General features: G+C 41.4%; 1 protein-coding gene across 1 annotated transcript in view; it reads left to right on the top strand.

The window, feature by feature from the left end:
* The window catches only part of LOC117817883 (teneurin-2), a 134,112-nt gene that overhangs the window by 1,800 nt on the left and 107,648 nt on the right, over positions 1–24,664 (top strand). The window lies entirely within an intron of this gene.

Raw genomic sequence — 24,664 nt, 5'->3', positions numbered from 1 at the left:
AGCCCAGCTGTGTTTTACAGCCCTGTGTTTGTGTCTCTGAAGTGCATAACATGCAGTGCTGTCCATATGGATTGATCAGTGGGTGGTGGTTGATTAATTTAAGTGGGCTCTGTGTTGCGTCAGGTTAGTGGTTGTCAGATTATAGCCCTTAATTGATTGATTCATTTTTATTAGTCATGTAATGAAATTACCCATTGACAACACAGGCAGACTGGTTCTGATCAATAAACACTGTAGTGGATAGGGTTTCAACAACCATCTGTGTTTATCAGTTTTATATACAATCATTTTATTCTTATGTATTGAGCTTCAATGTGTGTGTGGGAGGATTTAGAATGCCAAATAGAATCCCAACAGGCTGAGACAAAACCCTGACGTAAAAAGTCAAAACATTGGCATTTTTCTGGTGTCATGCTCAACATTAGAAGAAAATAACAAAGACCTCAACATATGCATCTGTTTTCTGCAGTTCTTCCGACACCTCTTTGACTCATTTCCTTGTGTTTTAACATCTCTTGGTAATGTCTGCACTGTTTTACCACTTCTCGTCTTCTTTTCTCCCCTGTTGACTGGTCAGCCATTAACCACCGATCTGACATTTTGTGCTGTTCAAAAAAATTGAGTGTAAGATTAAAAATATCACCCATCAGTCAATCAGTGTCAACAGGAAGAGCTGAAATCATAAATAGTGAGACTCCCTCCTGCAGATTGTTATGTCACTCATGTGTGACGTGGTTGATCAGGTTGCCTTTGACCAGAAAATAATTACCATTGTAAAGAGGTTTTGACCAATCAGTCAAGTATTTAACACAGCCAGGTGAAGTAAGAAAGCGTAGAAACACTCTAATAATTTATTCAGTAGCCTATGATCAGCAGATGACTATGGCATGAGAATAGGGTTATAACTGATGTTTGCCCTTTTGACAGCAAACCCTAGAAGCCAGTGTGGAAGTGCTAAAAGCTGCACTTTCTTGAGTGTCTACTTAAGGCTGGCTTCAAAGACTGGGAGACCACATCAACACCCACATTAAAATGCCCAATTTTATAGTGAAAATAAACATGTTTACAGCCTGAGTTAAAAAGTAGTGTTGGTCTTCATTCAATAGCCATTTCTCATTTGGTACACACTCTTCAATTGTACATTGAATCTTTTAGTTCATTGAAATTTGCCCTGATTTTCAAAACCTGTGCATCTCTATTTGAAAATGTGGGGTCGCACTGAATACAAAAACAAAAGACAACTGATAGGAAAATGTTCAAGTCAAACTATCATCCAGTTATTAAAACAAAAAGTGAAGGAGAGTTTTCATATTGTCAGCAAAATCCATATCATTAAACATACATGCCACAAGTGCATTTCCATTCCAATTCTGATTAAAGCAGCACTCAGATTCCCTTTTACATTTCAAAGAGCATGTTTTTTTTAAAGAAAGGCTGTGATTTAACTCTGCTTTGTAGTTTCATATGAATAGAAGTCAAACTTCATACCTTTAACAAAGACTCTTTTATGATCCTTTCTTCTTTTTGGTTCAATTTTAGATGATTACAAGACATTCCACTTTCCTCAACATTCAATAATCATTTACAACAGACTAATTGGTTCATCACAGTGAGAGCACTTTGCACTTTATTCCAAGGTATAATAACTCACTATTGTCCCACAAACTCTGAGAAAAATAGAGGGCTCTGTTCGGGCCTACCTTCTTTTGTACCCCAGTGTTTTAGAAACAATGTTTGATTGCAGGGCTGATGCAGCAACATGAAATACTTCTTTGTAGTTGACTGCATACAGAGTAGACTTATATCATTCTCAACTTTGCTTTTGCTTATCTGTGAGAGTAAAGTAACATCAGTGGCTCGTGTTCAAGTAGCAGATCAATCATAGTGTTTTAACCATAGCCTGTATAAATGATTGACGTAGTATCCGTGACGTCAACCATCCGTTCCTGAACGCTGTTTTGAAGCCAATTGCCGGCGGCAGCCATACTGGAAATGCTGAACTCAACCTAACTGCTGTCCAGCTAGTGTGGGATAAAGAAGCGGGCTTAGAGCCTCCTAAACAACAGCTACAGTGTTCTTGCCGGTCAGTCAAGTCAGTCATGTCCTTAAATGGGCAAAACTTGTAATCTAAATATCTTCTGAACTGTCGTGTTTAAAAAAAATAACCCCCCGTACAGTGTGTGCCGTTGAGAAATGAGTTCTTCAGACCGAAGCCGTTATTTGAACCTGGCTGCAAACATGTTTATTATTGCTGCAAAGATTGGTGTGTATGTGGTCTCCAGTGTTTCTGCAGCCAGACTCAAGTGGACGCTCTATGAACTGCAGCTTGTAACACTTATGCATGGGCTTCATATTTTGAGACCGGATGTTGCAGCTCGGTTTTAACCAAGCCACAATCTCCGGCCGAGAGAATTGTAGTCTGGATAGCAAACTTCTCGATCGACACACACTGTACAGGGGTGAATTTTTTCATAACTCTGCAATTTCGAAGATATTGAGATAACATGTTTTCCACTATGAGAGGCACAGCTGACTTGATTGACAGGCGGGAACACTTAACTGTTGGCTAAGAGGCTCAAAGCCCGCCTCTTTACCTCACATTAGCTCAACAGAAGTTAGGTTGACTTCAGCATTTCCAATATGGCTCCCACCGACGATCGGCTTCAAAACAGCACTTCAGAACAGATGGGTGACATCCCGAATACTACGTCCATTATTTATACAGTTTATGGTTTTAACACTTTAAAAGTAAGAGGTTGCATTGGCTTGACCGTCTACCCCACCATGTTGATTTCCTAATTGGGAACAGCATGTTGCTACTTGCTCAACAGCACTTGTGTATATGTATGTAAACAGCATCTGAGTTAATACCACCACAGACTGCCCTGTCATTCTCTGGTTCATTTGAGAGCTTGGCTCCCTTCTTTTTTGCTGCAGGCGTTTGCTAATAGGGACCTTGCCCGGGGTGCTTCACCTCACACTGCTGGATTGCTGGGCAGAGATATGCACAACAAAACTGGACTTCTCATTAGTTTGGCTGGGTTTTTTTTACAGTGGTATCTGGCCGTGTGTTGAATCTGAATGTCCTCTACATGTTGTCATATTGAAGACAAACAACAAAATGATGGGAAACGAGATGATTGGGTGTGTTCTCCTCTGTAGACCATGTAGGGGACAGTATTGTCTGGCTATGTGTCTCCCCCAACAGTCTGACCTAGTTACTAGTCATTCTCTCACATGAACACACACACACACACACACTCACACTCTAGCTCGTTTTGCAAGGGATAAGTAAAGTGTCATTCCCTCAGCAGAGACTCGTGGTTCAGTGTAATGCTGGATAGCGACAGTTCAAGGAGGCTAAAGGAAAGGAGGAAACATTGGCTCTGAGGACCCCATTCAATGTGTTTTTCTCAGTGTGTGTGTACGTGTGTGTGATGCACATGCTGGCTGACTCCCCTCTTCTCTCAGTGGCAGAGCTGCACTCCAGCACACATAGCTCACTGTTCCTCCCAGTTCAGCCTTCACTAAATCAGCTGGCGTTTACGCTTGCTCTTTCCCCTTTATCCTCCCACTCAACCCACTCTCTCTCTCAACCTTCCTACACTCCATGTCTCCTTGTCTTTACTGGTTTTTCTTCCTTTTTGAGGAAATTTAAAGGTACTTAATGTCTTTGACCTTTATTTTTTTTGTCTCTCAATACACACATTGAATCAAAATGCAAATGTTTTATAAACCTTTAACAAAAGCAAGCGAGAGCATTTCATGTAATGGTTACATAAGTTGTGATTTTTCCTGCACTTTAACTGTCTGTGCTTGTGGTCAACTTGTATAAATATGGTAGAAAGCATTAGAAAGCAGCCTTGAGCACTTTTTCCTCTGAAATTTGCCCACAGATTAAAAAAAATGATGTGTTCCATATCCAACCCTGGCAGGAGGATAAGGAATGTGTATTTATCACATGGTATTTTGAATATGTTTGTGTTCTGCAATGTAGGTATTGAAAATAGCGAGACGTTTTTGCACTGTGTGTGGGTGGTGGAAGTACACACATTTCTCAGAGATTGTCTAAAGGATATAGAGCAGTGTGCCCACATGCTGTCAGACATGAGTCTGTAGGGTGTAGTGGGAATACATGGCCTGTTTATGGGTTCGTCTACATACAGAGAGAGACCAAACCCTAGAGGCTTATGTCCGTCTGAAAGTTACATTGACGATGAGCCCGAGTCTGAGGAATGAGAATAAAGACGGCCCGCACATTTGTAGCCAAAGGTGTGAAAACCTGTAACCAGCCACGTTTCATTTGCATTTCTCATTCATCTTTAGCCTGCATAACTTTGTGTGCTGGGTGCTGGGTGTTCTATTTTTTATCTGGACCATATTGTCTAGCTTGAGTGCAGACAGTGTGTTGTGTTAAGTACAGGGCCTCATGCCATGAATGGAGGAGGCTCTGGAGGTGTCCAGCTGAAGTGAATGGCTGAGGCAGAGGCCCGCAGCAGAGGCACAAAGCCATCATCTTTGGCCAGGGCTTATGTCAGTGCTGTGGCAGTGATTGTCATGCTGCACAGCCCGGGGATATCGTGTAGCAGTGGCTCTCGCCCCCGTCTCCCTCCGCCCCCCCATGTTGTGAGACACACTCCTGCCCTGGAGCTATAGGAGCCATGGCATGGAGCCTGGCTGGCCTACCTGTGTCTGCCCTTATCCCATCAGCCAGCTGTGGCAGCCCTGTGTGTGAGGAGACAAAAGAGTCAGAGTGTGTGTGTGCGTGTGTGCATGTGTGTGTGTGTTGGTGACTATTGAAGAGAATTTAGCTGCATCATGGCTTGCACTTTAGCTGCTTTTGGCAAATCAACTTGGACTTCATTTATGATGAAACTTGTTAAGGGTTCGTTCTAACATTTCTTCGAGTGCACTCTTCATCCGAACCAAAATTTTGCGAAAGTAGGCACCCGAAGGATCCATGAAGACTGTTCAAACTGCCATTTTGCTATTCAAAAGCAATTTCTTCAAGTGTGAGACAAGCAGGCCAGTCCATTTCACAAAAGACACGTTATCCATCAGCCAATTGATTTGCCAGAGACTTGGAAGGGAACGCACTCCCCTTCTCACTACAGCTGCATGATACTGACTGTGTGTCTGCTTGGAGATGCCAATACATTCAGCCATGCTGGCTTATCAATATCTTAATTTCAAAGGGAAGCAATTAAAATCAGATAGCTGTGTTTTCCTTGCTGTTGATTGCCTTTTATCACTTTCATTTAGCTATAAATTTGTTTATCTAGAATAAGTTTTCTCATTGCATACTGTCACTTTTCAACCAGCAGTCTGCTTTATATTTATAAAGTAGAATTACATGTGTTGAGTGTTACCTTTTGCAACCATAATACATCAAAGTACATCAGAAGAGGCTTTGCAGCAGCTATACTGGAGTTGTGCTAAAGCTTGATATAAGACAAGGCTGGTGTTATTCTTTCTTATTTTGAACAAATCTCATGAAAAGACCACGGCTTCAGCTTGATTATGTACCTGCTTGTTGTTGCCTGACACGAAATCATTTGTGATGATGCAAATATCAGAAAATAAAGATAAAGAAAGTCTCATTTTGTAGAAGTTAGGTCATTTCCTAATATGGCTGTACTAGTTTAAGCAACTTACTGAAACACAAGTATAAAGAACAACAGTCATGGTCAGTTTTGAGCTGTTTGTTAGGTGTATATTAATGAGTATCAACCATAGACTGTATACATAATGGACGTAGTATCCGTGACATCACCCATGTGTTTCTGAAGCCAATCGTCGGTGGGAGCCATATTGGAAATTCTGAACTCAACCAAACTGGACTGTTCCATTTGTTCCAGTTCCAGTAGTTCAAAAACACCTTGAAATAGATCAGGATGTTTTAGTTTAAGAGTATTACTCTGAGATATCTGCTGCATTGATTCTTTGCTGTAATTTAGAGTCATTCTAGGGACATTACCAATGGTATTTTTCAAGTTTGTCATTTCCCAGTAAATTAAACATGTCAGTGCTAGAAATCGTTGTAAACGCCACTCAAATCATTGTCCTTCAAAGTCTTACACTCCTTTCACCTTTAAAGCTATTCAAAGTGAACATTTACAACTTTCATTTAACAGTATCTGCCAGCTGTGAGTTGTAGACCAAATTATTGAGGATGTCACCAAAAATATTTGAGCACATTCTTGCAACAAAAGTGGCATTTTGCTCCATTCATGGAGAAGAGTAAGCAAGCTTCAAACATTGAATTAAACAGTTACTAGCATCAAAATGACATGTCTTTGCAATGTTGGTTGTTGGAAATGATAGACCAACCTTGGACTCAAGTTTTACTGAATTTCAACAGGGCCACGACCATTTCAGAGCAACCGGAGGCTTCTATCAAATATATTGACTGTATCAAACCTCAGTTCAAGCAGGTTTTGACTGCAACTACTTAATCAAACAATAACTAAGCTAGCCCATCTTTTAATTGGAAGGCCGGGGGTTAGATCCCAGGTCTCGCTGTCCATATGTCCAAGTGTCCTTGGGCAAGACACTTAACTCTGAAATGCCCCTGGTGGCTGGGCCATCAGTGAGTGAATTGGATTAGTTAATACTGATGGATGTTTTACATAGCAGCCTTGCCGTCAGTGTATGAGTGTGGTGTGAATAGGTGAGTGTGACATGTAAAAACACTTTGAGTGGTCAGAAGATTAGAGAAAGTGATATATAAATACAGTCCATGAGGTGCAGTTTGCTGTTGGGACGTAGTCTTGTGGCTGGTTTATTATGATCCAGGTTTCACACATAAAGGTCTTGTGTGCCTGGATGATTTCTTATTTAAAGTCACAAAACTCAGAGTCTATGTCTTGGTATTTGACGCTCTGAACATGACAACAGATATCGTAGTTGTAAGGACCAAGTGACTGGTATGCTCTTCATTTGTTTTTGGGCGTACACTCTGGGTTTCTCCACCAGAAACCTCTGGCAATTGAATATTTGTCCACTTGCTGATGTCGTCTATCAACTTACTTATAGGGATGGGCATTTCAAGCCAAAATGATAGATCTTCATGGTGGTGTTTCTGCGATGCGCCAGTGCAGCAGTGTGTAGTGTTTACATTTTACAGCCATGCTCAGTCTCTAAAAATATGTGTAGTAGTATGAGATTCAGAAACAAAGAAAATTGCTGCAACTATTGCTAATGTTTTCTTCTTCTTTTGCTATCTAATGCAGTTAGCATTCTTCTTCTTCTGTTACTTAATGCGTTTGGCAAACAGCTTTAAGACGCTCTACAGCCACCGCCTGGGGGTGTTACAACCAGGCACCGGTGAAAACTATGAAAAATTGTACTTTAAAAAATGAGTAAATATTCAAACTAAATCTTTGATTTTTACTAAGCGAACGAAGATTCAAAAATCATGTCCCATCCCATACTTGCTAATATCACACAGATCTGGATGTTGTCAAAGTCAGTTTTAGTTTTCCAATCTTTGGTTGGTAATCATCACGTAGCTTGACTATTTTAATGCTGCTCTTCTATGTCATCATTGTTCACTAAAGTGTAAATGGGTCTATGAACACATGAAAAGGGTGAGGGCTGGGCTCGTTACATCCTCCCATGCCAAGTATGACCCAGTATGAAATCTGACCCATTAAACATCTCGTATTCAGAGTTTCTTGGTAAACTTTCTGTGAGGTTATTATCTGAAAGTGTGTATTCAGAGCTAAGATGGCTCTGTTGGAGAAATCCTGCTCCATATCTCCCTTTTGTAGTAAAGCACTGCTTAAATGCTATAAGATAAAAGAAGCAGAATTTCTTTAAAATGGCAAAAGTTAAACAGATCTGTAACTCAATGACTTTATTGTCTTGGAAGCAAAATTAAAAAGTGTCTCCGGCCGCATGCATTGATATGTAGTGGAAGCTGAAGGTGTAAATTCAATCACATTGCAATATGCTTTATGAGCTTCTCCCTGATTACGCACCTCCTCCTCCCCTCCCCTCCCCACTGCAGAGAGCGCAGGGAGCCCTCCTTAATATAGGAGTTTAGGCTTTAATTTAACTAAAGTGGTCAGATTTATGCATTTTGAATAATGAACATCAGTTTGCACTACCTCTGCTCGGAATTCCACATGCACACAGTCGCATACTTAAAACTACACACCGACACAAAAATGCACGTTCAAGCTAGTGCACACTCACAGGCTCAGATATACACATAAGCATGGTAGCAGGCATTAATGTAGAGCTACTGCTTATTTAAAAAGCACTTTATCATGCTTTGATGATGTGCTCTCAAAGGCAGAAAAATAAGTGTAGTTCATAGTTAGAGTAAAGGAAATGAGACAGTTGAATTGTTTGATATTGCATGATCAAAGGGGAAATAATAAGTGCTGATACAACAGAGTATTCAAATGTGTTTCAGTGACTTATTTTAATAAAATGTCGTTTGTAATATATAAGGACCATCCGACTCTTTTTGCAAATATTATTTTTGTTCACTTGAGTTATAAGTCATCAGCTGACAAGATTTAACTGGTATAGTGATAACTTTTTGCAAAATAAATACCTCACAGAATAAAAAATGATTAAATGCATCATTTTGGAAAGAAACATCAAGCCAAGTCAAGTCTTGGCATATTCAAAACAGTCTGGATGAACTAAAGTGTTTTACAAATATATAAAAAAATGAGCCAAGATTTTAAAAGTGTCTTACAGGCTATAACGCAACACAAGTTTACGAGCTATTTTTTCCTGCTAAAGTTTGTGATTAAAAAGCATTTATTGTAACATTTTCGTCTTTGTACTTCATGCAGGTTTGTACATTTGTGCATAGAAACACGGCTCTACCAGCCATATACTTCCTCTTACCCCCTGGCTGCATAGTCCGGCCAAAACCGTCTTTCTGTCCTTATCAAGAATTTGTCCTCGCTGGATGAAATGTTTCCATACTGCTACACCATGCCAAATACGCACCCTTCATTTCTTGTGTCCTGAATACATTCATGACCCCAGCCACTCACCCCAAGAAAGATAAGTGGGTACCCACTTATCCATGTTACCCGGAGCCACCCCTGAGTCCCTCTGCTTCAGGCAGTGCAGCCCCCTCCTTTGTCCCAGATCCCTCTCAGCAGGATGCAGCATTCTCCCTAACAACCATGGGGTCCATTTGGACTTGCTCCAGTTACCACAACAAATCTCTGACGCAAACACTTCTTGGACACACGCCGATGCACATATTTCCAAATGTTGTTCTTTTTTTTTTGCACTTCTTACACACACAAACACACACACATACACACATTCATCCAGGTAGATTTACCTAGAAACAAGTGCTCACTTTACCTTGGTGGACCTGCATGCCACATGACCAGTGAGGAACACAGTGTGTATATCGTCCTGCTGGCATTTTCACTAAACTAAAAGGCCTGCTAATGCTTTCTGCTCTGTCTACCATTTATTTAATGCTCCAAGGCACAGGAACACTGCGTAACCAAATGCCCCCTGGTACCATGCTGTAAACACATGCAGCCACACAAAAGCACACATACAAATGTGTAAGAACATGCTTTTAGACATGCATTTCTTTCTTCACATTTCTTCCCGTCTCGTCTTCTTCCTTTGACATCCTGACCCGAGCACTGAGAAATTAAAAAATCAATCATTCAACTCAAATCAGCGTTTCCAAGCTGTAAAGGGGCATCGGGACATGACCTCATAGAAAGCCTCTGATACTGCCCATTATTTGTTCATGTCTACATACACACAAAAATAAAACACATATAGCATCAGCCTGTAGGCAAGACGGATCACCTAGACACACAACTGAAAAAGCTGAAAGACTTCCTATACTTATGTTTCCTTTTCCCTCAACCTTTCCATTTGTCATCTGAAAAATCCCTCACTTCATCTCTCTCCTATCGATCTGCTATCTGAGGTGAAAGTGTCAGAAGTGAAAGTAACACAGACGCAATGGCAGTGCAAGCACCCACAGCATTCAGCTGTCTAATTCAAAGCGATAAATACGCTTTTGTGGTGGGAATGTCACAAAAGGATAAGCGCCTGCCCAGCCCACACACACACACACACACACACACACACACAAATACACATGTACACACAACAGCCTGCTGCAGCTTTACAGAGTTTAGAGACCCAAGTGGTGCCGCTGTCCGGGGTCCTGACTAGCTGATATAGCACAGGAGCTGTCCATGGTGCTGAAACATGCTTTGCCTTATACAGCCTAAGAAGCAGCAAGCAGAGGGCCTGTTTGAACCACATATCATGCAACATTTTATTGAAAGCACCCAGCCAAAGTGATGATATGTAAATCATCATTTATAAGCAATTTATTTTTTTATTGGATAATTTAAGCATTTATGAATAATGGGGATTTATTGCACATACTTCATATATATGTCAGTGATTGCGTGGTTTTTTAATATGTATAACATTCTCAGTTCTACCCAATGCATTTCAGTATCTACAGAGCCCAACATTTATTTTTAGCTGCCGTATCAGTTGTCTCAAATGTAGTTTTACTATTGCAAGAAGCAAAGTTAGTGTATACAGGGAGCAAAGAAGACACTATACATCTATACAGGGTCAGGGAGAGAATTTCCGTGGTGCAGCCTGAGTCATGATGCTGGTGGCAAACCCACCGTTTAATGTGATTTCTCCGACTTTCCCGTACTTAGCAATGTGGGACAGAGTTCAAACGAAGAGCTCAGACAGAATATATATCGGGGGAGCAGTGTGTGTCTCTATGTGAGTGTGACTGTGTGTGTGTGTATGAGAAAGGGTGCACGCTGGCTGATGAAGTTTGCGCGTGCACGCTGGTGATGTGTTTGTACGAGCTTGCCTGTGTTTGCGCACACGCTCACACTAAGTTGGGCGTAACGATGGATTCAAAGGGAGCCTTTGAAGTATTTTGATGTTCCCTGGCTGCTCTCTTGCCAGTTTCCTAAATAGGTCAGAGACTCTGCTCTCTGCCTTCTGCACTGTGCTAGCTATGCTGCAGCCTGCTAGAAAGAGTCGGAAAGGGCAAGCAAAGGAAAACAATCTACTTAACTTTACATCGCCTCATTTGAACTAAAACTCTTGCTGTCTTAGTTTTTAATTGAGAAAGTTTCGGTTTAGCGCTAATGTTTGTTGTTTGGCTTGGCAAGTGCACCATGGGGACCAGGGAGTTGTGGGCGTGCAAGGATTTAGTAAGGGAAAGAGTGAGCTACTTGTAAGACAGACAGAGAGAAAGACAGATGGATTGAGCAGGAAAAAAGAGACAAAAAGTAGAAAACAGAGTGAGACAGTGAGTTGGAGAACAAGACAGACGGAGAGATTGAGATGGAATGAGGTGGTGGCAAGAAGGATGGCACGGATAAAGCAGGGGAGACATAGAATGAGAGAGAGGTATGTGAGTGCTGGTGTGGTCCTGCAGGCCATCTGTCCATCCATGGTGCTGTGTGGATGTGTGTGTGCGTGTTCTGGCTGTGCGCTGCTGGTTCCATGTAGGCCAGTCATTTGCATCTTCCAGCCTGCTGATTAATTTGGTGTCTAGAGGAAGCCGTTTCTCCAACACATCAACTCAGTCATGCCCGTTTTGGCGCATGTGCGTGTGTCTGCATGTGTCGCTACTAATTGTGTATTTCGAAGAGGTCTTGTTCCAGTCTCCACAGGTGCCAGGGTGAGTCCAGTGCAGAGCCAGGCTCTTCCATGTGTGCCAAACCTACGGCAGCTACCTTTGTGGGGAAGCGGAAACTATCATGGTGGGCTAAACTTAGAATAACAGTACATTTGTCCTCTTTTTCTCTTCCTCTCTTCATTCCCATGTACTTTTAAGGTGGAACACATAAGCACACACACACAGAGACACACATGCAAGCAAGCAAGCTCCTTCTTCTCACCATTCCCAGGGACCCTGTTAGCACCTCCTCCTCTCTTCCTTGCAATGGGAGGAATAAATCAGAGAGAGTGAAGTGCTTGTTTTAGTTGCCAGCGGTGGCATGTCCAAACCTTCAGGGGAGGGGGGGTGGCATGATTTATTGTCGAGTGGCTCAAAGCGAACAAATTCTGCCATGGGAACAGGACAGACACCCCCACAGAATGCGATTTGCCTTCTGTTGGGCTGGACCGTGTTAGCAAATAAGGCAGAACCCATCCCCTCCCTGTCTCCAACACACACGCATGCTTTCTCTCGCCTGAAATACTACTGGGGACGAGCCAGGCCAGATCAGAGTGGGAGGGAAGTATTTCTGTGTTTGAAAAAGCTTGCATCCCTGTTTCCCCCTGCTCCACCCTGTTCATCGGTTGCCCACAGCCCCAAAAACAGAGCCCCCCAAGACGAACTTCTCTCTGATCCTCTACCCCTTTTCTTCGTTGGTCTTCCCAGCAGGAGGTCTGGACTCAACTAGAATCCCTCGGCCTCCCTCTGGGCCTCTGTGATCCCCTCCATGTTCCCACCGCGGATAAAAGTCGTCTTACATCCTTACAGATGTTAGGCCAATTTTCCGACACTCAAGGCCGCACACAGACACACACAGGTTTCGTGTTCAAGTCAAAGACGCCACGCACATGGACACACAGATACACACAGATACACAAAACTAATGTGTGTCACTGCTGCATATCAAAGTCTTCACGTCCCAACGGACTCCTAACTTATCATTACAAAGACACACTTTCCTTTGCAACAACACGTCTCCCTCTTGCACACACAGCTGATGCACTTTTATTAGATTGTATTCTCTCTGATAATACTTCTTTCTTTTTTCTTTTTTCTTATGCGCCAACTTTCTGCAAAATAACCTTGTGAATAAATGGAACTAACTCAAAACCAGACAGATGCCCTATCATATTTGAAGTATCACCTCCTGCTGTGTTTTGAAAAACGATCGGCTATATTTGAAGCACTAGCGTCGCCTCTGCTTCTCTCCGCTGTTTATCTTAGTTGACTTCCAATGGGGGATTGTAATACCTGTGTCAGTGGACACTCTAATAGAGATGTGTGAGGTTAAGACTATTGTATACATCAACGCCAGGGATCTGTGCTCCGCTATTATAGGCCTGTCACCTTCTTCCAGGGATTATGCAGGTTTTAAATGGAAGAACGGCTCCTTACAATACCACACTGAGGGGTTTTAATCTAGACAAACAACAGCTTCATATGAGGTATTACTGCAGACTGTCATCCCCAGATCTGACTTCTAGTAGAACAGGATGTAAGGTCTTGTAGGAGGCCTGCCACAGACCGCATGAAGAGGATTAGTCAGAGTGAATCTACCTGGAAAATGTTAATGTGCTAAACCAGATGAAACTGTCTGAGCCTGGAATAAAAATTATGCATCACCGGGGTTAAGGAGGTGACTTTTAAAATGTCATCTGTATCAGAATAGACATTTCCTGTCAGAGACTGCATGGGTAATAGCACATTTTATGACTTCTAAAAGTGCTGTTCCAATCCTTACTATATCCCTGCTTTAATTTTTTAGCCTATGACATGCCTCTAAGGACGGCAACATTGATCAGATGGTTCATGCAACACTTTCTCAAAGACAGAGAGAAGTAGTTAGATTTCAAGAAGCATTGTGAAGTTACACATTGTGTCCAGAGGATGATTCTTGAAGAGTTTGAGATGACCTTTAATCCAGCAGCAGGTCAAATTGTTCACTTACCCACCTACATACATTGTTTTAAAAATATATATTGTAGGGATGTAACGGTATTGTAAATATCGCGGTATTTCGGTATCAAAATTCTCACAATAATACCGTGGCGTGTGACGGTATCAAACATGAACTCGGAGTACTCCCGCTAATGTAGTTTTTTTCTGGCACCATTGAGTGGGCGAGTCTGAGAAGCAAACACCATCTCTCATGATCCCGTGCGCAGTGCAGGAAGAGATGGCGGAAAGCACAGAGGGGGGGCAGAGCAGAAAACTTTAACTAGTGGAACCTCCTGCAAAGTTTGAATCAGAAGTATGGACGCATTTTGGTTTTGCAGGAAACAAAAACGATAGAGGAGAAAACATGACGGACATGCAAAAAAAAAACAGTTTGCTACACTGCCAGACCGCGATCGTCTAAAAGTCGGGGAATACAAGTAATATGAGAACACACCTGATGAATCATCACCCTGCAGCCGTTTTCACTGTGGGACAATGAGGGATTTAAAGGAGATTTTTTTTAATTTGCTTGTTACTTGAAACACTGGATGTGCCTGCACTGCTCATTGCACTTGAAAAGACCTGTTGGTAGTAGGGCTGTCAACGAATAGTCTAAATTCGAATATTAAAAAAAACGGAGATTCGATTGTGGAAATTAATATTCGACTGTGGAAAAAAAAAACATCAGCGGCTGCTTTGCGAGTGGGCGCCCTGGATGACGGGTCAGGGACAGGTCACAGGAGTCACACATGCACAGCATGAAGCAGACTGCAGAGAGAAATCTTTCCGTCCCCAGATCCTCAGTGCGGTCTGAACGCGTCTTTTCCACCGTTGGGAATATACTGAATAAAAAGAGATCGGCACTGGCCTCTTCACACTGACTGTCTAGTGTTTTTGGCAAATAACCTGTCAGGCCTAAGACCCTACATTGACAGTGGACTAAAAGAGCCCAACAATCAGTGACACTGGGATAAAATGCAGTTTTTCCTCTTTTTTTTATACAAGCGCCAAGAATGTAAGTGGACTACTATTTTGTTTTTAACTTCAATTAATGTTAATAATATTTGCTTCAATCACTGAATGAAGCCTGCCTATATTAGGGACAAGAGTCGGGACCTTTAATTGCTCGCACAAGTCTTGTGCAGCGCTCACTCAGCGCACTGCGCACAGAGAGGGGAGGAGGGCGAGCGAGCGAGAGGTCTACGGTCTTAAAAGTGTTATGTATAGACCATTAGGTCATTTACTTGTTTTGTAATGTGTAGGTATGTTTTAGGCATGTTAAATCTGAAATAAAAATACCTATACAAGTAGTTATGTCTCCTTGTATTAGTTTGTCCACCTGTTATTGACATGATGCACAAATATAGATATTCGAATGGTTCCAACCTATGGGTTTTTTAGAGCGAATATTCAAACGTCATTTTGGAGAAATTTTGACAGCCCTATTTGGTAGTAATAAATGTGATTAGAACATTTGAGCATTATGTTTGTTCAATTACAGTAAGTGTGTTTATCCTTATCATTCCTGGCACTTAATTTTCCACACTGACATTTTTTCAAAGTCATCTTTTTTTTTTGACAATACCGCAATAATACCGTACCGTGTCCTTAATACCGTGACGATATCGTACCGTGAGATTTTGATATCGTTGCATCCCTAATATATTGTATTAGTTATTTGTTAAATGTATTAACAAGACAAAACAAATACAATCAAACAAGGGCTCAGACATTTGAAATGAAAATACAATTAATAATTAAAATGAAATGAATGAAATAAACAGATAAATACATTAATAGAAAACGTGAAGAAAAATGTAGTTGAAAAATGACTTAAAATTAAAAAATAAGTGAAAAGAAGAAAAAATATATATACACACATATACATACATGTACATACACCAACAGACATTGTTGTAGTCAACATGCCCTTGAGTCCGAGTCGAGTCTTGAGTCCTGTGTTAAGTCTGAGTTGAGTCCCCGTTATTATTGTAATGTGTAATGAGAAGGGCGACTGTTTCACTCCAAGCTATAGACTGTCTGAACCTGGACTGACTGTGTGAGACCTTTTGAGTGTGTAGAAATCTAATTTATTTTATCAACATAAGTTTCTAATGGAGTCTTGTCAGCGTGTCTGCAGATTTAACTGTTCTATAAAGTTACAGCAACAGTAACATTAATGTTAGCTTTGCTAACAGTAACGTAATCGACAATCCAAGTAACATTAGCATCTCGCTTACTTTCCTGGGTACATCCTGGACATGTCTGTTTAAAGTTTGAGCTTATATCCATCTTCTCCTCTATGGTTCATTTACGTATCTAACATGTTGCACTGCTCTTGCTGCAATACTGTAAATCTTTGAAAGCAAAGCAGCCGATTCACAGCGTCTCTTTATCCTGCCAGTGACTGTTGCCGGACAAGACCACATTGCTCTAGACTGAAGAGATTATTAGGGCCTTGTCTAAAAGATGGAACAGTCTGTATCAATTAAGAAGTCCTTATCTCCATCTTCAGAGTCCTAATGCAGTAAATACTCAAGTCCAAGCACAAGTCCAAGTCATCAATGCTCAAGTTCAAGTCGAGTCTTGGACTTGAGTACTACAACACTGCCAACAGACCTTGATATCTAATGGTATACCCATTGTACTGTGTGAATGCTTGTATACACATAACACCACTGTCAACATGTTATTTACCTAAGTCAAATTCCTTATGTGTTCAAGCATACCTTGCCAATAAAGCTGATTATGATTATGATTCTGATTATTGGCCCTTTTCACAGATTAATTCCTGTAAATCTCAGGACAGGCTGTTCCTGACATTTTATGTTATAAGTTGATTGCAGGGAACGGTACATTGGTGAAACTGAGCAGCCTCTCCACAGACGCATGGCCCAACACAGAAGAGCCAGCTCCTCAGGATAGGACTCAGCCGTACATCTGCACCTCAAGGAAAAAGGACACGCCTTTTGAGGACAGCAAGGTTCAGATCCTGGACAGAGAAGAGCGTTGGTATGAAAGAGGGGTCAAGGGCGCCATCTATGTTAAGCTTGAACACCCTTCTCTTAACAGAGGTGGTGGACTAAGACACCATTTGTCTCCTACATATAATGATGTTTTGAATTCTGTCAAAACAAGTAAGACCATACTGACACCAGAGACCATGTGACTCTAACGGCTCACAGCTGACACATCACCCTAACGGCTGTCAGGAACTAGGTTAACAATTGTCAGGAGGGACTGAACGACTGTCGGGAACTAGACTAACAACCCCACTTAGGACCCTTTGTGACTCCTGGACACACCCACAACTGTTGTTGGCTTATATCTTCCCCAGTCTGGTCAGAACTGAAGAAGCCTTGCGGAGGAGAGGTGAAATGTCTTCAAGAATTTCTACCAGTCCAGTTGCCTTACGGATCAAGCTTTGGATTACCATGACCTGGATGACTGAGAACCTTCACAGACATATGATAATTTATTGTAACATAAGTTCAGGAACAGGACCATGCATCTGAAATCAATTTAGTCACCTGCTTTTTATCATCTTTTTCACCTGTACAAACATATACAAGCCTGCTGATTTTTTCCCCTTCTTTAAAGTTCTTAAGTTGCATCCCTTGACTGCTGCTCATCCCACCCTACATTGAACTTTTGGCATATTGCAAATACAATTATTTTATAACATACAATGGTATGCTCCGGTTAGTGAAAGTGGGAGTGTGAAAAGGGTAAAAAGACATGATATTAAAAAAAACCCGCTTCACAGGGCGCAGGTGGCCTGGCGGTCTAAGCGCCCCACATAAAGAGGCTATGGTCCTTGTTGCAGAGGTCACCGGTTTGCCTCTCGGCCGCGACCATTTGCAGCATGTCTTCCCCAACTCTCTTCTCCCCAAGTTTCTTTTCTCTCTCTTCTGCTGTCCTATCATAAAGTAAAAACAAACAAACAAACAAAAAGCCCCAAAAATATAACAAAAGACAGATCGTCAATGCAAGAAAAAAAAGATGCTGCACGGTGTAAAGTTTGCAAGATATCCATGAGCAGTGTCTAAAACTGTGTACATCTTTTTATCAATGCTCAGTGTAACATGACATATTCAGTGTTAATGAATGAGTGGAAGGAACATACTGGCCAGTGAAAGGGTACACAGCAGACTCATTATGTGCATGGAGATCACACTGGTTGCAAGATATAAATGTCATCACCTCACCCACTCATGTGCTGTGAAGTGACTTTTACCATGTGTGCTCTCACGTGGGCTCACTCCGGCTTCTTGTGGGGTATTTCCAGCCAGGATGCTAATGTTAACAGTTCTCTAAAAGCATTGCACAGAGCTAAAATGGCTATAGACTCTTGGTTTTTTGCTTTCATAGGGCCCTATGAAATCCGTTTTATTTTTTCCCAAATTCCATTTTTTACATTTTAATTTCTTTGAATTAGTTTTTTTTACCCTTTACACTTTTTTACCACCATATAGTGTGTGCTTTTTGTGTTGGTGAATAAAATGTCTGATGATGAATTGCAAAAAGTAAGTGCAGGTTGACATGGCTAGCATTAGCAGCACTGTGCTTTTCTCTGTTTTTCACATGGCTTTGCACAACAATTGGTCATCACATGTATTTTTATATTTCCAGTCAACAGTATGTTGGCAGAATTTGCAAAAAAGCATTTCACCTGACACATAGAAGTAATTTGGGAACTGTTCAGCTCTGTATTTTGGAGTAAGAGATGAGTTTCATGTTTTTTTTGCAGACTTAGCAGGTGTTTCTGGTGGCTGCTTCAACAGGTTGTTTATTTCAGGAGGGAGCGGGTGAGTGTTTGCGAGGAGATCCATGAGTGGTGCCACGAATGAGCGGTCAGCGGAAACAATTCCCTAGACAAATATTCCTTCTCCTCATGATGACAGCATTTTAGTCACATTATGTCAATTTCCGAAATATTCCGCGTTTAACAGTAGATTCCGTTTTTATTGTCCAATTCCGCGATTCCGTCCGCGACTCTGTGAATGTGGAAATCATAGGGCCCTACTTTGACCTACAATAGCCATTTAAGAAACAGGCATGAGGAATTTCTATGGGCCAAAAATAAGCCTTTATTTTGTATAACATAATTTAGGGCTGGGCAATAATTCGATAACGATGATTATCGTGATATAATTTTTCTCAATATATGTATAACATATGTTTGATAAAAATTCAATATAAATAAACCTGTAATTACACCCCACAACCACTTGAAAGAGAGGGGCGCTAATGAACCTTAACATGAGTTGCCACACAATTTTAGAAAACAGAAGAAGACAGCATTGAACAGCCAATTATGTCGCAGGGTTAGAGGTAGGTGGGGCTTAAAGACATTTAGATTGGAAACAGGGTTCCCACTCTTTACCAGAGATCATTTTCCAGGACATTTTTATTGATGATCAGTCACCAAATTTAGACTGGTATGACAGTCTAAATTTAGTTCCCAATTTAGTTCCTAAATAGTCTAATATGTTCCTCTCAGTGAAAGTCTACATTGAAAGACATGTAGTCTATGGCAGTGCTCAGCCCCAGCTCTGCTCACAGCAGAACTTTGTTTTGATTGGTCAGCATGGCGGCCATGCGGCCAATCACATGTGAGGATATAGGATACAGGTGATGGAGGGGAGGCTGTGTATCCTGGCTTCATCTGTTCCTTCAGAGAGTCTTCTTGAAGACCGGGCAAATACTCACTGAGAGGAGAAATCAGATCAGCCCATCCAAACTGAGGCATCTGATTTTTCACAATGCCAACCTGTGGACATTAATAATGTTTGCTTGAGATTGGTTCTGTTTCTGTTTGCATGGGTTTGGTTCTGGTTCTCTTTGCTCCAGTTTGGTTCTGGTTCTAGTTCTGTTTGCTTGAGATTGGTTCTGGTTCTGGTTCTGGTTCTGTTTGCTTGAGTTTGGTTCTGGTTCTGTTTGCTTAAGTTTGGTTCTGGTTCTGTTTGCTTGAGATTGGTTCTTGTTCTGGTTCTGTTTGCTTGAGTTCGGTTCTGGTTCTGTTCTGTTCTGGTGCTGTTCTGGTTCTGTTTCGGTTCTGGTTCGGTTCTGGTACGGTTCGGTTCTGGTTCAGTTCTGCTTCAGTTCTTGACGGTTCTGAACGGTTCTGGTTAGTGTCTGGTTCGGTTCTGGTTGGGTTTGCTTGAGTTTGGTTCCGCTTCTGTTTGCTTGGTTCCGGTTCTGGTACAGTTCTGGTTCTGGTACGGTTCGGTTCTGGTTCGGTTCTGGTTGGGTTTGCTTGAGTTTGGTTCCGGTTGTGTTGGCTTGGTTCCGGTTCTGGTTCGGTTCTGGTACAGTTCGGTTTTGGTTCGGTTTTGGTATGGTTCTGGTTCGGTTCTGGTTGCTTGGTTCCGGTTCTGGTTCGCTTCTGGTATAGTTCTTTTTTGGTTCGGTTTTGGTTCGGTTCTGGTATGGTTCTGGTTCGGTTCTGGTTGCTTCGGTTCAGGTACAGTTCGGTTTTGGTTCTGTTTTGGTTCTGGTTCGGTTCTGTTGTGGTTCTGGTTCGGTTCTGGTTCAGTTCTGGTTGGGATTGCTTGAGTTTGGTTCTGGTTCTGTTTGCTTAAGTTTAGTTCTGTTTCTAACCCTAACCCTAATCATAACCCTAACCCTAACCCTAATCATAACCTTAACCCTAATCGAAACCCTAACCCTAACCCTAACCAAACCCTAACCCTAATCCTAATCATAACCTTAATCCTAACCCTAACCCTAATCCTAACTCTAATCCTAACCCTAACCCTTATCCTAACTCTAATCCTAACCCTAATCCTAACCCTAATCACAACCCTAACCCTAATCACAACCCTAACCCTAATCCTAACCCTAACCCTAACTCTAATCCTAACCCTAATCCTAACCTTTATCCTAACTTTAACCCTAATCACAACCCTACCCTAACCCTAGGGTTACCCTAACCCTAGGGTTACCCTAACCCTAGGGTTAGGGTAAGAATGGTTTTGTAACAGAATAAATGCACCAAATTGGTCAATTATAAGTCTGCTCATAAAAACACTGTACGTAAAAGGGTTTTCAACACAAACCATTAGTTTTTGCAAAGTTAAGGTTAAATATACGGCTACACAAGAGCCTAATTTAAGAGCCGTTCGGGAGTCGAAAGAGCCGACTCTTCTTTGGGAGCCAAGTCAAAAAAGCCGGCTCTGAAAAGAGCCGAACTTCCCATCACTAAAGCACATGCTTACTACCATTTGCACCCTTCGTTTCCCTTGGAACTATTTGTATTGTAAAACGTATCAATGTAAATACTTCAGACCTGTACCATAGTGATAAACAGATAACACTTCAATTTGAATCAAGTAAATACCACTTGTATACTTTAAAACAGAGGGTCATTTCATTCCTTGTGGACTCAACATGACAGCATTTATACTTTTCAAGTAATTGATCTTAAACGCTTTCAGAAAATTAACAGTAGCAAGACTCACATATCCCTTCGAGCCACCAAATGGTATCATAACAATGGTGTATGCTGTTTTGTAATGACAGCACAATTTTATAATTTATTAGAAATGTATTCAAATTATTTCACGGAGCCCCACGCTATGGTTCGTGGACCCCCAGGGGTCCCAGGACCCCACTTTGAGCACAACTGAGCTAGAGTACGGTAATTGAGCTCTCAGCCTGCAGAGAAAGTTGTGAGGCACAGACCCCCAAGCTCTCTGCCTGACTCCACTGGTCACACTATAACTTAAATTTAAGACTCTTTGAATCAATAGAGCACTCTACAAGGTTAATGTACCATAAAACAAACAATATACCCCCGTTTTCTGTGAATGCATGATTATGAAGTGAAGGAGAAAAGATGTGAAAAAAGTTGTGCAGTGTCGCTGTCTTTTCCAGCACAGCGTGCACTCAACTTTCAATGAATGGGGATGTGTTTTGTTAATCGGGTCAGGTCGCACGCAGCCATGTTGGAATAATTTTCCAGGACTATATGTGATTTTCCAGGACATTTGACTTTTTCTCCCATTTTCCAGGTGTTTTCCAGTACTAGAAAACTGGTCAACTGTTTTCCAGATTTTCCAGGTTTTCCAGGACGCGTGGGAACCCTGGGAATGTAAAAACAGCTGAAACAAGCGACAGTGGCACGGAGGAAAACTCAAAACCTACCAGCTCAAAGCAGAGTTGTTAGTCTGACACTGTGTCGACTCTGCTTTAACCATTAACTTAATACACTTCATTAAATATACTTTCAGGATGTGGGTAAAGGAAGAACACAGAGACAACTTCTGCTGTGCATCTCTAACACATTAAATGTCCAGCGCGACTATAGGACAACTTAACACTGAATAACTGTGATGCATTCACTGCACTGTGTTAAACAACATCACTCTACCCATGACCCTTAGTTATGTTAAAGGGGACTGCACAACTCAAAACAATGTTTTATAAACTGATACACAGAATACAATTAGATGTCTTTGTTGTAAATTGAAATCAAATTATGCAAATAACCTCAACATGAGAAAAATGAGAATCTAAAAACTAAAACTTCACAAAAATCTCATCTTACACAAAAGACCTGCTTCCTGTTAGTACCATCAGAAATGATGGATTCAAGAAGCTGATCAGAAAACTAAATTCAGATACAAGCTAACAAACCGGATTTCTTCAACTTTCACTGAGGACCAAAAATCTGCCTTAAATTTAAATGAAAAAATGATTTGAAATTTATCGTGATAATTATCAATACCGTCTGATATGAAATATTTTATCCTGCTAACATCTTTTTCAATATCGCCCAGCTCGAACATCATTCTTACAACGTCATCAAGTTGGAATGAATTTGATTTGAATCTGTGTAACTTTCTCAGAGTTCCAACTGTATGTCTTCAAATTGATCAGCATGATACATTCCCAGAAGGCTTCTTTGTTGTAGGTTCACAAAAGCTTGTGAGAGTTGGATGGCCCTCTTCGAGAGTCCGGGGCCATGGACAAACCTCCAAGTAAAATAACTGTAAAATGCTAGACGAAAACACCATCACCCACGTCCTAGAACTAAGACCGCATGCTTCTTTTTAGAAAGTTTTTCTTAATGATGTACTATGAAATTTACTAAGAATGAAAACATCAATTTAGCCTCATGAAAAAGAGAATTGTAGTACAACCTTCAGCCTTTGACACTTTATATGGATCAGACATTAACCTCTGTGATGCGACAAAAAAGGTTCCTTGGATTCAAAGTTTTTATTCCTAGCCCAAAGCAATTTCCGACAGCTTGAGTGGCTGCACAGCACTGAAGTACACTTTCCCTTAACCCTGAGGAAAGGTGATTGTATTTGTTTCCCTCTGTGTCAGTGTCAGTGTGTGTTTTGAACTTGTGTGTCAGTCTGTGCAAGTTTGCGTGTCAGATTCAGACTCTTTTTTTGTGTCAGTTTCTCAAATAGCTTCCTGACCTTTCAGTGAAGTTTTTCTCCTCTTTTGTGCTGTCAGACATATCCTCCTTCCTCCTCTAAACGGATGCCTGTTACTTGTGCAATCTTTCTAGTCACACTGATGCTATGCATTAATAATGTTTAATAATGATCACAATCTCAATCTAAACATCCCCAGCATTTAGCCTCCCCTCTCTTTGTGCCTCTGTTTTCTGCCTCTGTGAATTTATTCATGGAGTGAAAGAGCAAATTAACCAAATTCCAAATGGCTGTGGCAGAGGCCTCAGAGCAGAGTAACAAGTTGTGGGAGAAAACACACCAATGTCTTCATTTACATTTTCATTTAATTTTCCTTTGGCCTGTAGCACTGTGTACAGAATCAATCTTTGTAACTCCATTTCCAATATATTACTGAGAGACAGCAGGAAGAAAAGGCGAGTATTGATTGGAGTGTTCATTGTGTCTTCTCACAGATTGCACACTTCATAAGAGCAGTGATGAAATTGCTGTTTGTTTCCTCTTTCTGTCTTTATTTTACCTGAAAGAGTAATGCTGCTTGTTTGATGTGGCTGAGGTGTGGCAGTCAATACACATCTATCTCTCTTTTTGCTCATCTCTTCTTCATTTGTCCAGAGTTTTTAGAAACACAGCTTTAGAGGTGTGATCAAGACATGCACTACCTCACCTAAAATAGAAATTAAGATTATTATTATCATCACTGATGTTTTTGCTGTTGTTGCACTAATACTGCAGAGGGACCAAATATATCAGGAGCTTTTTTTTTCAAATTTTGATTTCAGACACATTATATTAAGAGGATAAGACATGGACTACTGTCTTTAGAGGAGTAGTTCAGAATGCGTGCTGCTTCTCTCTTGGACCAAAGTTCAATATATAGTAAATGGCTTCTGAAACTGCAAACAACTGTGAGGTGAATCCTTCCCAAACAACTCCGTCCTCATCCTTCCATGGGGGGACAGGTGGTCCTCCATCTTTACCACGTTGGTGGTGGTGCTTTTATTTATCTTTTGTTTAGTTATCTTTGTATTTGGAGCCAATGACTCATTTGTTGGCCATGGACACCAAACTGGCTACCTTTGCAATTTTTGTTCCTGTGTGTGTCTGGAGATCCTAAGTGTAACCATGGTCGCATTGTTTACATATGAGATCAGCTGTTAGCAGCCCGTAGCATGTTGATGCTAAATGATGCTGGGCCCGATGTTCCCTGTGAGCTGAGGAGAAGGAGGTAAGGACAACGTGCTGGTATTGAGGTGCAAGCTAAAAAAGATGACATCGACCTGTCCTTCCACCCACCGTAATGGGGAATGTAAGATCTATCTATGATAAGGTGAACGAGCTAACCCAGCACCAGAGGGAATACTGGCAGAGTAGCATCAAGCTAACAGAGCTAACACCAGACACGAACGCCATATTGGAAGGATTTCACCTACTGTGGGCAGACAGGATAGAGGAGAGCGGGACTGAACAAACTGGTGAAGAAGGCCAGCTCAGTCCTGGACCCTGTGGAGGTGGTGATTGACAGGAGAATTATGTCCAAGCTGTCGTCTTTGATGAACATTCCTTTTCTATATAT

Source organism: Notolabrus celidotus, chromosome 8 (assembly GCF_009762535.1).
Source record: "Notolabrus celidotus isolate fNotCel1 chromosome 8, fNotCel1.pri, whole genome shotgun sequence".
NCBI classification, from domain to species: Eukaryota; Metazoa; Chordata; class Actinopteri; order Labriformes; family Labridae; genus Notolabrus; species Notolabrus celidotus.
Note: the sequence above shows the minus strand (reverse complement) of the source record. Positions and strands in the feature narration are given on the sequence as shown.